General features: G+C 46.3%; 3 long non-coding RNA genes across 5 annotated transcripts; all 3 read right to left on the reverse strand.

Moving 5' to 3' along the window:
- Nucleotides 1-11,186: 11,186 nt before the first annotated feature.
- Nucleotides 11,187-11,852, reverse strand: LOC117194369. Of its 2 annotated transcripts, none has more exons than XR_004474807.1 (3): nucleotides 11,804-11,852; nucleotides 11,442-11,742; nucleotides 11,187-11,385 (listed from the first exon to the last, which is right to left on the reverse strand). It is a non-coding gene; the product is annotated as an uncharacterized LOC117194369 (long non-coding RNA). The 2 variants fall into 2 exon arrangements; XR_004474808.1 differs by having other exon boundaries at nucleotides 11,800-11,843.
- Nucleotides 11,853-11,856: 4 nt separating this feature from the next.
- LOC117194370 lies at nucleotides 11,857-12,333 on the reverse strand. 2 transcript variants are annotated; one of them, XR_004474809.1, is made up of 3 exons: nucleotides 12,227-12,333; nucleotides 12,015-12,151; nucleotides 11,857-11,941 (listed from the first exon to the last, which is right to left on the reverse strand). It is a non-coding gene; the product is annotated as an uncharacterized LOC117194370 (long non-coding RNA). The 2 variants fall into 2 exon arrangements; XR_004474810.1 differs by having other exon boundaries at nucleotides 11,867-11,941; nucleotides 12,000-12,151.
- Nucleotides 12,334-12,389: 56 nt separating this feature from the next.
- On the reverse strand, nucleotides 12,390-13,452 carry LOC117194368. Its single transcript, XR_004474806.1, has 3 exons — nucleotides 12,829-13,452; nucleotides 12,625-12,754; nucleotides 12,390-12,555 (listed from the first exon to the last, which is right to left on the reverse strand). It is a non-coding gene; the product is annotated as an uncharacterized LOC117194368 (long non-coding RNA).
- Nucleotides 13,453-15,060: the final 1,608 nt, after the last annotated feature.

Consider the following 15,060-nt stretch of genomic DNA (forward strand, 5'->3'; position numbering starts at 1 on the left):
ACAAATCTCAGAGACTATTAAGGCTAGAGTAACCAAATTTGGTATCCGCACTTCTGTTAGATCTCACTATAAAACGTATATCTCCGAATTTCGCCCCACCCCCTTCCGCCCCCACAAAGAACGAAAATCTGTTGCATCCACAATATTGCACATTACATTCCCAACCAGTATCGGGACAGATGTGTCATTCTAGTTGTCATTCTGTTTTGTTTGTTTTGGCTTTATCACTTTATGCTGGATCAGCGCAGTGGGTTATTAAACTATTGCCACCGTTGTAAGTGACCAAGCGGGCTCCTAGGATGCAGGCCGGAATGATGAGTACATATAACACCGGTACCACCCCGATGCATCGAGCTTATTACTATTCGTTTCGTTCTTTCTTTCTTTATTCGTTTGTCTTCCTTTCCTTCCTGTTCCTTCTGGCCAATGCTGGAGGAATGCTCCTTTTTTTTCCGGTTTGGATTATCCGATCAGGAACGGTGGGTGAAAGGCCTCCATTTGCCAGGAAGGAGTTCTGAATGGACTCATACTCATCGGGCTGGGTATCTGGTATCGTTGGATGGAGACGTGGTATAAAACTATTACCCACCGCGAAAGACCCGGACCGCCTATAGCTACGAGTTGTGGGTTATTATTAATTTCTTTATGCATGTAGTTGAGTAAATGTAGTACATGTGAAACATCATACACATACACACACATAGATATACCCTATTATTCCCTTTGCCTTAAGCATGGTCCTAGCAGATTGTTTTTTTTGTTTGATACTGTATTTTTTTTTTTTTTTATTAATTTCTTAAATTTTATTTATCTATTTAATTACTTTATTATTATATTTTATATTTTATATTATGCCCGTATTTGGCAGTTGCGAGAATTTAGCAGACGAAGAATTACAAGAAAGTGTTTGCTTGATCTGCCAGGCTCAGGTGGAATATTTGGCTCAGCTCCTTACCACGTCTTGTGGTCACACTTTCCATAGGGCCTGTTTTGGCGCACAAGTGGGTTCTAAGAAGGTTTGTCCTGTCTGCAAAACGTCTTTTCAGTCATCGACGTTGAATTTATTAGACGAAACTGCTGGGGATACCGTCGGAACCTTATTGGTACCAAAAATGCCTGATACAAGGAGTAAAGCCCATGTGGGGGCTCCACAGGGAGCTTCGACGTCTGCTTCGGCCAATCAGCCGCAAACTAGGGAAGCTGGTCCGCCAGTGGTGGTAGCTCCGCCGCCTAGTTACGAGCTTCAGCGAATGATAGCCGAAGCCATGGCTGAAGCCTCGTTGACACAAACCGAGATGCTAAGCAATGCGATCGCTAATGGTTTTCAAGGTATTCTCAGCTCTCTCATGGGCCAATTGGCAAATACAGCGGATGTTCCTTCGAGGGATAACCAAGCTGGAGAAGGATCGGCACGACGGCCGACAGCTTTGCCCGGGTTTCAGGGTTTCGAAACAGCCAGCAGGAATTCCCCCATGAGTGTGGATATTCGACCAGAGCGTGTTAGTCAAATTTTAGTCAATTGGAAGCTTAGGTTCTCTGGGCGGACTGGAATTTCCGTCGACGATTTCATTTATCGGGTAGAAGCGCTCACGATCCAAATATTGGACTGGAATTTCGAGTTGCTTTCGAGATACGTGAGCAATCTCTTTGAGGGAAGTGCCAGTGACTGGTATTGGCGCTACCATAAGAGTGTTAGGACGGTCGTTTGGGCCGACCTTAAATCTTCATTGTTAGTACGATTCAAGGATGCGAGGACAGACGTCAACATTCGAGCTGCAATAGACCGAAGGAAGCAGAAGGAGAACGAATCATTTGATGAGTTCTACGAAGCGATTGTCCGACTGGCAGATACCCTGACAACGCCCTTGTCAGAAGGTTCCCTGATGGAGTCACTCCGATCCAATTTATTGCCGGAGATACAGCATGAACTGCTATATGAAAAGATCTTTAGCATTGCACAGTTAAGACACTTGGTGAAGACTCGGGAACTGTTCATGCAAACTGTTGGTAAAGATCCGGTGGCTAGACCACGACCAGCACCAAGACGGTTGGTTCACGCGGTAGAAAGCCCAGGGCAAGAGGAGTCAGACGAAAGTGATGGGGAGATAGCAGCGTTCAACTTAGTCTGTTGGAACTGCCGTGGTAATGGTCATCGCTACCAGGATTGCGTAGCAGAGCGAGTAGTTTTTTGCTATGGGTGTGGCCAGCCTGACACTTACAAGCCGTCGTGCCAAAAATGCCAAGCAACAAAAAACACCCAAGTGCGTGCACCCTTGAAAAGTGCACGCAGACCATCAGCGTCCAAAGCGACGAACACCGAGTAGCGATAGAAGCTGCTACGCAATTCCCACTCCCAATAGTAAACAATAATTTAACCATAGTTAATAAGAAAATAACACAGGAAGAAAAAGAGGATAGGGAGTCTAAACGGAAGGCACGAGCTAAAGTACGTCGGGAAGAATTTGTCAGAAATCTAAGGTTAGAGAAAAAAGCTCTGGTATCGTCAATAATATCAGAAGATCTCAGGCCATATGCAGAGGTCACATTATTAGACAGAAAGCTTGTTGGATTAATGGATACAGGGGCATCTATTAGTTGCATTGGTGGAGATTTGGCCAGCGAGCTGCTTGAAAGCCAATTTCAATTTAAGCCCATGACATCCACAGTTCGGACAGCGGGTGGGCAGTCTCAGAGAGTGGTGGGGAAGCTTAAAGCGGAAGTGGGCTATAAAGGTGTTACCAGGTCTGTTACCCTATACATCGTTCCAACACTAACGCAGCCTCTGTATCTGGGCATTAACTTTTGGACCGAATTTGGCTTATTGCCAGCCGATTTGTATCCACAAGGAAGTGCTAAGGACACGGTGAACCATTGCGATGAGGTGTGGAAGCCAGAAAACCAACGTCCTTTATCGGAGGTGCAACGAGAACCACTGAATAGAACCATTCAGTGTCTTCCGTCTTTCGCGGATAATGGTTTAGGAAAAACCACGTTGTTGTCCCATGTAATAGATGTAGGGGAGGCAAAGCCCACAAAACAACGACACTATGCAGTGTCCCCAGCTATCGAGAAATTAATGTATGAGGAGTTGGATCGCATGTTAGCGCTAGGGGTCATCGAAGAATCCAACAGTGCGTGGTCTTTTCCGGTAGTACTCGTCCGGAAGCCGGAGAAGGTTCGTCTTTGTATAGACAGCCGCAAGGTGAACGAGGTGACTCGGAAGGACGCGTTCTAGGGATAAAACAGCATTCACAGTGCCTGGACGGCCGCTTTACCAGTTTAAAGTTATGCCGTTTGGGCTTACCAATGCGCCGTCTACTATGTCCAAACTTATGGACCGCATTATTCCAGCCAATCTTCGAAACGAAGTGTTTATATACTTGGATGACCTGCTTATAGTGTCAGACACCTTTGAAAGGCATCTGAGTGTGTTAAAAGTATTAGCAGAGAAGCTGTCTGCAGCGGGGCTTACAATTAATATACAGAAGAGCAAGTTCTGTGTGCCTGAGGTCCGCTATCTGGGGCATGTAGTGGGTCACGGTATTATAGGCATGGACTTGGACAAAATAGAGGCCATTAAGGAATATCCTGCTCCGAAGTCGGTGAAACAGTTGCGTCGATTCTTGGGTATGACGGGATGGTACCACAAATTTATAAAGAATTTTGCGGCTATTGCGGCGCCTCTGACGGACGCCCTGAAGCAGAAACGCCAGTTCATTTGGTCCGAAGAAGCAGAAGCTGCATTCACAGCTCTGAAGAACTCAATGTGTGAAGCTCCCGTCTTACACACACCGAATTTTGAAAAGCCTTTCTTTATCCACTGCGACGCTAGTCACTCAGGAGTAGGAGGGGTACCAATTGCGTTTATGTCACGAAAAGTGAATAAGTGCCGACGTGCTTACTCGGTGACGGAAAAGGAATGCTTAGCTGCCATTCTGAGCATCAAGAAATTTCGCGCTTATGTAGAGGGACATCAATTTACGGTGATAACCGACCATGCCTCCTTGAAGTGGCTGATGTCCCAATCAGATCTGAGTAGCAGACTGGCCAGATGGGCTTTGAAGCTTCAGGGGTATTCCTTTAATATAAGCCACCGAAAAGGGTCTCGAAACATCGTTCCAGACGCCTTGTCTCGGGTCTTTTCCCCAGATTTGTCAGAGATCGAACCAGAAGAAAGGATCGATTTGGAGTCGGAGCACTTTAGTTCGACGGATTACGTTTCCCTTAGGGCTAAAGTAGCGAGTAGTCAGGCTCAGATGCCAGATGTAAAGGTGGTAGGCAGGCATATATATCGTCGCACCGAGCACGCAACAGGCGAAAGGGTAGCGGATGAACTCTGTTGGAAAATTTGGATTCCCAAGGGGCTCATAGATTCGGTCCTGAAAATGGCCCATGAGCACGCCCTATCTGCACACGGAGGCATAAATAAAACGCTCGAAAAGGTTCGGCGCTACTATTATTGGCCGACGTTGTTAAAAGATGTCAAAGAGTTCATAAACCGGTGTGAAATTTGTAAGTGTACTAAGCATCCAAATAGACCTTTAAGACCGCCACTAGCAAAAACGGGGGAAACAGAACGGTTCTTCCAGAAGCTCTAAGTAGATTTTCTGGGACCGTATCCTAGAAGTCGTAGTGGGAATGTCGGGATATTTGTGGTGTTAGATCATTTTTTCAAATTTCCGTTTATTAAACCCGTAAGAAAATTTACCGCCGACGCCATCGTACCATACATTGAGGAACAATTATTTCACTGCTTTGGAGTGCCGGAAAAGCTAGTCTCGGACAACGGCGTCCAATTTAAGTCCCATGCATTCAACTCCTTGCTTCAGAAGTATGGCATAGAGCACGCTTACACCGCCGTTTACGCTCCGCAGGCTAACGCGTCCGAGCGAGTTAACTGATCTATCTTGGCAGCAATCAAAGCCTACATAAATACTGACCAAGGTAACTGGGATGAGCAGCTCAGCAGTGTAGCATGTGCGTTAAGATCGGCTGTGCACAGTGCCGTAAAGGCGAGTCCATACCAGTTGGCGTTTGGGCAACAGATGATCACGAATGGTACCACGTATCAGTTGTTGAGGCAGCTAGAGATGTTAGAAGATCGTTGGGTGCATTTTTCTAGGGACGACTCATTTGACCTGATGCGTGGCACGGCAAAGGCGGCAATGAGGGCTCAGCACGAACGAAATGAAAATACGTATAACCTTCGAAGTAAGGAGGTATCATTCAGAGTGGGACAGGAGGTTTACCGTCGAAATTTCCAGCAAAGTAATTTCGTGAAAGGATTTAATGTCAAGTTGGCTCCCGTTTTTGTGAAGTCCCGGGTAAGGCGACAGTTGGGTCAAGCCTATTACGAGCTAGAGGATCTGCAAGGACGTCTGATCGGCAAATTCCATGCCAAAGATATCAAACAGTAGCACCATGGTTAAAAATCGCTCTAAGTGGGAATCACCCTTTTGGTCCTTCTTCCCCAAAGTGTGATTTTGGTAGGGGGGATTTGAAGTGGTTTGAAAGAGTAACGTATAAAAAAAAGGTATAAATACTGGGATCCACAAAAGGGAACATTTGGAAAAGTACAAAGAAGGGATATTGGTCTCCCTATGTTACTCAACTTTGCCGCCTTAATTCAAGTTAAAAGGTAAACGAAGGAGAGCGGTTTTTTTTTTTGTTTTTTTTGAGTTGAAACTTGTAAAATAATTACGGCGTCAATTCGAAAATGGAGGATTCTCAAGTTTAACGCTGTACTGGGGGGTCTCAGACTGTGCAGATCTAGCCTCGGTCTCTTGGAAGAAAAACTGTTGGCGAAGACAGACGTGCTATTTTTGTCCAGTCCAAGTATAAAGAAAAAAAAAAGAGGAATAAAAACCGGGAAAAGATCTTAACAGCTGAATACAGCAAAAAGAAAGAAATATTGTGCGTTTATAAAGTAAAAGTGTGTTAAGTGCCAATCTCAATTGGTATGTATTTCAGCGTCGCTAATATACACCACATACACTCGTGGCGTAGTGTAGTGCTTTTTATACCCGATACTCAAAATGAGTATTGGGGTATATTAGATTTGTGGTAAAAGTGGATGTGTGTAACGTCCAGAAGGAATCGTTTCCGACCCCATAAAGTATATATATTCTTGATCAGCATCAATAGCCGGGTCGATTGAGCCCTGTCTGTCTGTCCGTCCGACCGTCCGTCCGTCCGTCCGTCCGTCCCCTTCAGCGCCTAGTGCTCAAAGACTATAAGAGCTAGAGCAACGATGTTTTGGATCCAGACTTCTGTGATATGTCACTGCTACAAGAATATTTCAAAATTTGCCCCGCCCACTTCCGCCCCCACAAAAGGCGAAAATCTGTGGCATCCACAATTTCGACGATACGATAAAACCAAAAACGCATAATCGGTGAGGATGACCATATCTTCTACAGTGCAAAATCTGAACCAGATCGTGTAATGATTATAGCCAGAATCAAGAAAACAATTTCATTCTTTCTCGCTCTGTATCTCTCTAACACACAGGTTTCATGGTCGGTTTTGTCAATTGCAAAATATGAGTTCAAGGATCTCAGAACCTATAAGAGCCAGAGCAACCAAATTTGGTATCCACACTCCTGTGATATCGGACCTTGACCGTTTCGTGTCCAAATTTCGCCACACCCCCTTCCGCCCCCGCAAAGGACGAAAATCTGGGGCATCCACAAATCTCAGAGACTATTAAGGCTAGAGTAACCAAATTTGGTATCCGCACTTCTGTTAGATCTCACTATAAAACGTATATCTCAGAATTTCGCCCCACCCCCTTCCGCCCCCACAAAAGACGAAAATCTGTTGCATCCACAATATTGCAAATTCGAGAAAAATAAAAACGCAGAATCATAGATAATGACCATATCTATCAGATTGCTGAATCTGGATCAGATCGAATCATTTTTGTAGCCAAAAGCAAGAAGTCAATTTTCAGTGGCTACGCAGCGCCCGACGTCACGCTCAGACTGATTTTCTGTCTCTCTCGCACGCACTCTTTGTCGTGTGGTTCAATATTAGCGGCGTCTGCCGCAGGAGAGTCATACTGACTTAGTATCGGGTATAACTGTAGAGTTGCGGTGTCCGCAGCAACTCACAACGTTCCACCTCGTTTTTAATTGTAGGAAATTAATTTTTCAGATTGGCGGTTAGTACCGGCTTAAACTTCGGGCAATCGTTTGGGTACCTGTCTGAACCCCAATACGAAAGCTCGCAACAACAATTTCCCCGATATTAGGGCCTCCGCCCGCGGCAAGGGACTTATGCTCCTCGCCCAACTACAGCTCCGTACCAAAAATTCCCAGCGCTAGGCCGAGCAGCACAAAGCGGGAGGCGTAAAAGATCGGCTCATCAGTCGCTTTGCGGGCGCGAGCCACTTATGTGTCACGGACCCGCGATATATTGGAGGCCGTCCAATTCTGCGGAAATTATTAAAGCTATGTAAACGGTCAGCCAATTTCTACCCGAAATATAGATCTGGGTCTCGACCTATTTTCGTTTCCCCATACGAAGTGCCGAGGAGTGCCCAGATGTGAAGCCGGCGGCAACGACTGTCTTTTTTTTTTATATCCATCAGTGTAACCGCTGATTCCTATTTTTATGCTATAGTGTCATTAGTGTTATTAGCTTAGTAAATTTCTTTTGGTTGTGTTTTTAAATTCTGTTCGGAAGAAATAGCAAGTGGAGTGTGTGACAGGGCGAAAGTGAACAACGGTTAAACGGCAGAGGAGAGCGTGAGTTTTTTTTTTTGTAAAAGTATTTCTCCAGCTTTCGTTTTAGAAACGTTGCCGCAGTCCATGGAAGCGCTTTCATCGCTGTTTCAACGCATTTATTAAAAAAATCAAAGGAAGGCCGTAAGTGATCCCAAAACATAAAGATAAAATATTGGAGTTTGTTTGTTATGAGCAACTATTTATTGCATGACCGGAAAAAAAAAACCTCACGTAGTCAGGGGCTTCGTCGCTTAAGAGAGGCTGTGCGCTCTCCCTTATGCCCTGCTGGCAACCATAAGCGCTTACGCCGCGCATAAGAACCAGCCCTCTTAAGAACAAGGCACAAAAGGGAAGATGCGAGGCTGGTCGCTCTGACGTTCTTTTATGCTTTCTACTTGCGGTTGCTTTCGCTAATGCACTTGAATAACTGACCTGCCATAACGATCGCGGCGCACAGTTTTTACATTCCCTTTTGCATATTTATTTATTATTATTATCTATTTGCCTAACATAAAAGCTGGAGATATGTACCCTTCCTTTCTTTCAATTTGTAAGTTAAATTTCAATCTAAAGTGTATTATTAAGAGTTAATCATTTATTAGTTTACTAGTGCGATGCATGTGCTATTGCTCAATATGAAATATAGGATTTAACATGAATCGGGGCTAGAGTTCTATATGCGGGGACCATGCTGGGCAAAGGAGGGTAATGGGGTTGGATAGGAGGCTGTAAGAGCCTTCTTTATGGGATCACCGGATGAACGGGGAGCGGTGATCATGGTAGGGTGGGCATGAGTGGTCACAACAACACCGTGGCACGACTTGTATGTGTGTATGTGTCCGTGTGTGTGTAGTTAGGTGTATTTGCTCTTGTACATATTTGTGTCGATACTTCGCTTGCACGTGAAATTTTAATGAACGTTACTGTGTCAGTATTATGATTGTTGGAGTAGAGCTGTGTCCCGTCCGTTCTGGGAAATAAAAAAAAAAACCCCCCCATTTCTTGCCGATGAGACGGAAGCCGGAACAGCCTTCCGTGAAGGTTTGGTAATATCCAATATGCTACATATGTTTGTGCTGTGTGTATTGGCTGCTCTGTTGTCGGAGGATGGGATGGGAAGGGGAAAGTTTGCCTGCTCCCGTTTAACCGCCCGGATACTTTAAACTTCCGGATCTTACGATCCGGTCGCGAGACGCTCCGAAGAGTCGACCGCATAGCATCATGTGGGCGATTGTATTGGCATTGTTGGGGCATTTGGCTGCGTGGCGAAGGTTGGCAGTGCGGATTTTGATCCTGCTCAACTGCTATGGGTATGTATTGAAGTTTAAAATGGGTGGGGGTGAAAAGGGGAATGGCTGGGCGTAATTGCCGAAGTTGGCGACCGATAACACACTAGCATTGAGAAATGCAATTTGAATTGGCTTTTTGGTGTGTTATCGGCGCGTTATTTTCCTAATTGGCGTGGTATTTTTTGGGTCATTAATGGCCTTGCCAGTTGTCAGGTATTGGGGAATGGGTGATAGTTGGGAAGGAAGAAGAAGAAAGAAAGGTAATTATGCTAAAATAAATAACTTAAATTAATTAAATTACATTACAGCTAAGGGCAATCTATCTACAATTACTACAAATAAGGACTACAAAACTACAGAGATATATACAAGGTAAAACAAACAATAATTACAATACATTTACACAACAATAAACATACTTAAATATCATTTATTTTTAACAGGAGGACAACTACAACAAAGCACCGGCCGGCATGGCAAACGCAATGCAGAACATTGCGCCGCATACCGGCCGGCTCCGTTGTCCCCCTGTGCAGGATTAGTGGCACCACCTGAGATCTTTAGTGGCGATGGCTGGACTTGGAGATGGCGTGCATCGTGGGCTAAGGTGTTCATTGGCGAGCGGCTCTGGTCCGGCCGCCCACGTTGCATCTGTCGTTGGTTGGTGTTGGCTGCTGCACTCGAGTGGCACTGGTCCTGCCACCCAACTGCATTGTCGTTGTGCTGGCGTTGACATCGAAATGTGATGCCAACGATTTGTGTTATTGGCCGCATCCAAGTGGCGAACTGGTCCGGCCACCAGGATACGTTGTCGATTTTAATTGTTGGCCGCATCCGAGTGGCTGCTGGTCCGGCCACCCAGGATGCGCTGTCAGTTGGAAACCATTAACTCACATAACCACGAAAAATGAAAAATGACCTGGCCTCCTCGGCCACGTTCGTCTTCGGACTGTTGGTGTAATTTTGAGTGGCTACTGGTCCGGCCACCCAGTTGAGGAGGTGTTTATTTTGGCGTTTGATTTTTAATTTGTGTTTATTTTCAGGTGCCTGTCGTCGATTGCGATGTTGTTGCTGGCTACCCTTGTCTGGTTTGTGTTGGCATAGGAGACGTTTGCAGGTGAGTATTTGTGTTTTTTATTGGCAGCCTCGTTCATGATTCTCCTTTTTCTTCTTCCTTTTGCAGGATTTGCTGGCGTCCGGCGGCTCAACACCAGGCAATCCCGCCCTCACATAATTGGCATGAGCGACGGGTGTGACCCAGTGGAGCGGCAACAGGCGCCAGCATCTGCGTCGTCGTTGGAATGGCTGCTGTCTGTTTGGAGTGGCGTGACGTCATTGTGATGGTCGGTGGCAGCGTCATCAAAAGGGGCCTCCTTTTCCGCCCATTTGGCAGGAAATTGTCAATGTTGGTGGCGAGGCAGCTTCTTGTTGGTCAGCTCTGTCTGGTGATTGGCAGGTAAGTGTGGATTTTGTGTGTTTTGGCAGTTTTTCGTGTTGGCATGAATTGACTGTTTTTCTTTGTGTTTTAGTGGCTGGCCTCTGGACTTTTGTTGGAGTTGACGGTGGTAGTGCTGCTGATGAGGCCTTCAAATTTCGCCCATTATGCCTCGAGAGAGTTGCAGGAGTGGCGAGGCAGCTGCTGGAGGGGCAGATCTGTCGGTTTAATAGCAGGTGAGTATGTTTGTTGGTCATTTGCAGATTGTTGTTAATTGTGTTTAATTTTTGTCTATTTTTAGGTTTTATTGGCATTAAACTTCTGCTATTTGGCGCAATCAGTAGACGCCGTATAATCCGTCGCTTTCGAAGTCGCCACTGGATTGTCAATTTAGGAACCTACGTAGGTCATCGTAAGGCTCTTCGTCGGTCCATTGGCTGTCATCGTCCATGTCCATATCCGGCTCAGTGTCCGATATAGCTACTGCTGTTTCTGTATTGGCTGCTGGTTGTGATGGCGGCGGGTGTGTAGGTGCTGTTGCCTGTAGTCGTCGTCCTTCCCAGCAACAGCAGCCCCATATCCACGCCCCAAGCAGCAGCAGCCATCTCAAAAGAAGCGGCCACAACACCAACCCCAACTTAATCAGGAGTATTCAAGCGGCCGACAGGGGGCCAAACCAGCAGCACCAACACCAACACCAGCTGCAGCAGCAACGCCCAACACCCGCAGGCCCTTTTATAGCCGACACAATTTGGGTCGGCAGCACCAGCAGCAGCACCAGCATCGCGGCCATCATTCCCAGCCACAGGCCAAGGGGCGCCAATGCCAGCGCGATCAACGGGTGCAGCCAACTCCAAAACGTTTCCAGACACCGAGAAATCCCCAGCATCAGCAGCAGCCAGCCGTCCAATGCGATGGCAAGTGTGTGGAAATGCTAAAAGAGTACGCCGTTAAAATTGAAAATTTAGAGAAAAGACTGCAAGAACTTACCACACTAATTACAAACCTGACTGAAGCAAAGGGCAGTGGCTCAGCAGTGGCCAATCCTCCAACACAGACACCAGCAGCAGCACCAACACATCCAAGACCCGCCGCCAATACACAACCTGACGCCGCAGCCGTATCGGAGGACTCTGATATGGACTGCGAAGCACTCAGCGACGATGGCGACGACATGTGGACGGACCACGATTCATTTGACGACGAGATAGCGGAGGAGATCATGGACGCCTACGGTAGCTTCTACTCTGACGTCTTTTGATGAGCCCAAAAGTCGGTCCTGAGGCAGCCACTAAAAACAGATGGAAAACATTAACTCACATAACAACGAAAAATGACCAATACGTACTCACCTGACACGCCATCGACAGAGCTGCCCCACCAGCAGATGCCACGACAAATGGACCAAACTTTTGCTGCTAATTTGACGACATTCTTAGAATATATTGACGACTCTCCTGACAATTCACCGCCCAGGTCCAGAGCAACCACTGAAATAAAACAAAATGACGTCAATTCGCATACCAACAAAATATGGACAAAACTCACAATAATCACACGTACCTGCCACGCCTCCGACAGATCTACCCCTCCAGCAGCTGCCCCGTCATCAACACCACACATTTGATGCCAATTGGACGACATTTTAGGGTTTATTGACGACGCTCCTGACAATCCACCGCACAGGTCCAGAGCAGCCACTGTAAACAAACCAAAAATGACGTCAATACACACATCAACACAAAATGGTACAAACACACACAAAACATACGTACCTGCCACGCCTCCGATAGAGCTGCCTCTCCAGCAGTTGCCACACCAAATTCACCATCCAATTCCTGCCAAATGGGCGAAATTTGAAGGCCCTATCGCCGTCGCCAACAACATCCAGCCCACAGGCTGCCGCTAAAAGGAGAAAAACATCAATACACACTTCAACACAAAATGGTCCAAACACACACAAAACATACGTACCTGCCACGCCTCCGATAGAGCTGCCTCTCCAGCAGTTGCCACACCAAATTCACCATCCAATTCCTGCCAAATGGGCGAAATTTGAAGGCCCTATCGCCGTCGCCAACAACATCCAGTCCACAGGCTGCCGCTAAAAGGAGAAAAACATCAATACACACTTCAACACAAAATGGTCCAAACACACACAAAACATACGTACCTGCCACGCCTCCGATAGAGCTGCCTCTCCAGCAGTTGCCACACCAAATTCACCATCCACTTTCTGCCAAATGGGCGAAATTTGAAGGCCCTATCGCCGTCGCCAACAACATCCAGTCCACAGGCTGCCGCTAAAAGAAGAAAAACATCAATTCAATTCACGCATCAACACAAAATAGCCAATACTTCTACTAATCACACTTACCTGACAGTACACTCACAGATCAGCCTCTCCAGTACCTGCCTCGCCACCAACCGCAACATTGTGGTGCAAGTTGGGCCCAATTTGGACGCCTCTCCGATTACGCTGCCGTCAACCGATGGCCGTGACGTCACGCCATCATCATCACAAAACAGCAGCAGCAATCCAACGACGAGGCCAGCCAATACAGACGACTCTGGCCAGCGCTCCATCTCCATTTACATCGACAGTGCATCCTGGGTGGCCGGACCAGCAGCCACTCGGATGCAGCCAATCCGCACTCATTTGCGGCCATTTCCACTGGTCAACGCACCCTGATTGGCCGGACCAGTGCCAATCCCCAGATCTCCAGGTAGAAGCAACGTGGGCGGCCGGACCAGAGTCGCGCCAGTCACCGTTCACGCCAACTCCTGGATCCAGCCTCTGCCAATTCTGATTCCGCAGATGCGTGATCTGCTGCATCACACACACGTGCACATATAGCGCTGAGGCGGATGCGCCCTGTGCCATCCACACTGCTCCAGACGACGACGATGATCCTCCAGTACCTGAAATAGAAAATAAATAGAATTAAATTAGTCTATAAATGTCATTAATGTTGCAATTTGTCGAATACTCATCTCTTTGTGACCACCTGTTTGTATATAATGTCAATTGCCCGCAAAAATTCAAAAGAACATTATTGTTGTAAGTTAAGCTTAAATGTAAATTGCCAATGTAAGGGTAATAAGTAAAAGCTGAAATAAATTCCGCCAGTAGCAAATATGGCGGGCGAGTGTGCGCAACTTGGTCGTGCACTCGCATTAAATTAAATTACAAAAAAAAAAAAATTAATAACAGAATTTAAGTCCACTCATACCTTTTCTCCAGTTTATGGCTCCATCGGCGAAAGCGCTTTCCTCGATGAATACCTAAAGCTGCTGTGGCGGAAGAACACTTAAGTGGGCACAAGGTTGGGGGAAATCATATTTGCAGATCGGCGAGAGTCACGAGAAGCCACTACCGGAATCAAATCTAACTCTCTCCTAATTAACTCCGCACAGAAATCATAATTAATTACACATTTACAAACACGAATACAATTACTCCGTCAATCCGTTGCTTCCTCTTTTTATACCCGATACTCAAAATGAGTATTGGGGTATATTAGATTTGTGGTAAAAGTGGATGTGTGTAACGTCCAGAAGGAATCGTTTCCGACCCCATAAAGTATATATATTCTTGATCAGCATCAATAGCCGAGTCGATTGAGCCCTGTCTGTCTGTCCGTCTGTCTGTCCGTCTGTCTGTCCGTCTGTCTGTCCGTCTGTCCGTCCGTCCGTCCGTCCGTCCCCTTCAGCGCCTAGTGCTCAAAGACTATAAGAGCTAGAGCAACGATGTTTTGGATCCAGACTTCTGTGATATGTCACTGCTACAAAAATATTTCAAAACTTCGCACCGCTCACTTCCGCCCCCACAAAGGACGAAAATCTGTGGCATTCACATTTTTAAGGATACGATAAAACCACAAACGCAGAATCGGTGAAGATGACCATATCTTCTACAGTGCATCTGAACCAGATCGAATAATGATTATAGCCAGAATCAAGAAAACAATTTCATTCTTTCTCGCTCTGTCTCTCCCTAACACACAGGTTTCATGGTCGGTTTTGTCAATTGCAAAATATGAGTTCAAGGATCTCAGAACCTATAAGAGCCAGAGCAACCAAATTTGGTATCCACACTCCTGTGATATCGGACCTTGACCGTTTCGTGTCCAAATTTCGCCACACCCCCTTCCGCCCCCGCAAAGAACGAAAATCTGGGGCATCCACAAATCTCAGTGACTATTAAGGCTAGAGTAACCAAATTTGGTATCCGCACTTCTGTTAGATCTCACTATAAAACGTATATCTCAGAATTTCGCCCCACCCCCTTCCGCCCCCACAAAAAACAAAACTCTGTTGCATCCACAATATTGCACATTCGAGAAAACTAAAAACGCAGAATCATAGATAATGACCATATCTATCAGATTGCTGAATCTGGATCAGATCAGATAATTTTTCTAGCCAAAGGAACAAATCAATTTGCACTGGCTACGCAGCGCCCGACGTCACGCTCAGACTGATTTTCTGTCTCTCTCGCACGCACTCTTTGTCGTGTCGTTTAATATTAGCGGCGTCTGCCGGAGGAGAGTTATACTGACTTAGTATCGGGTATAACCGTAGAGTTGCGGTGTCCGCAGCAACTCAC

The sequence above is a fragment of the Drosophila miranda genome, assembly GCF_003369915.1.
Source record: "Drosophila miranda strain MSH22 chromosome Y unlocalized genomic scaffold, D.miranda_PacBio2.1 Contig_Y3_pilon, whole genome shotgun sequence".
Taxonomy (NCBI): Eukaryota; Metazoa; Arthropoda; class Insecta; order Diptera; family Drosophilidae; genus Drosophila; species Drosophila miranda.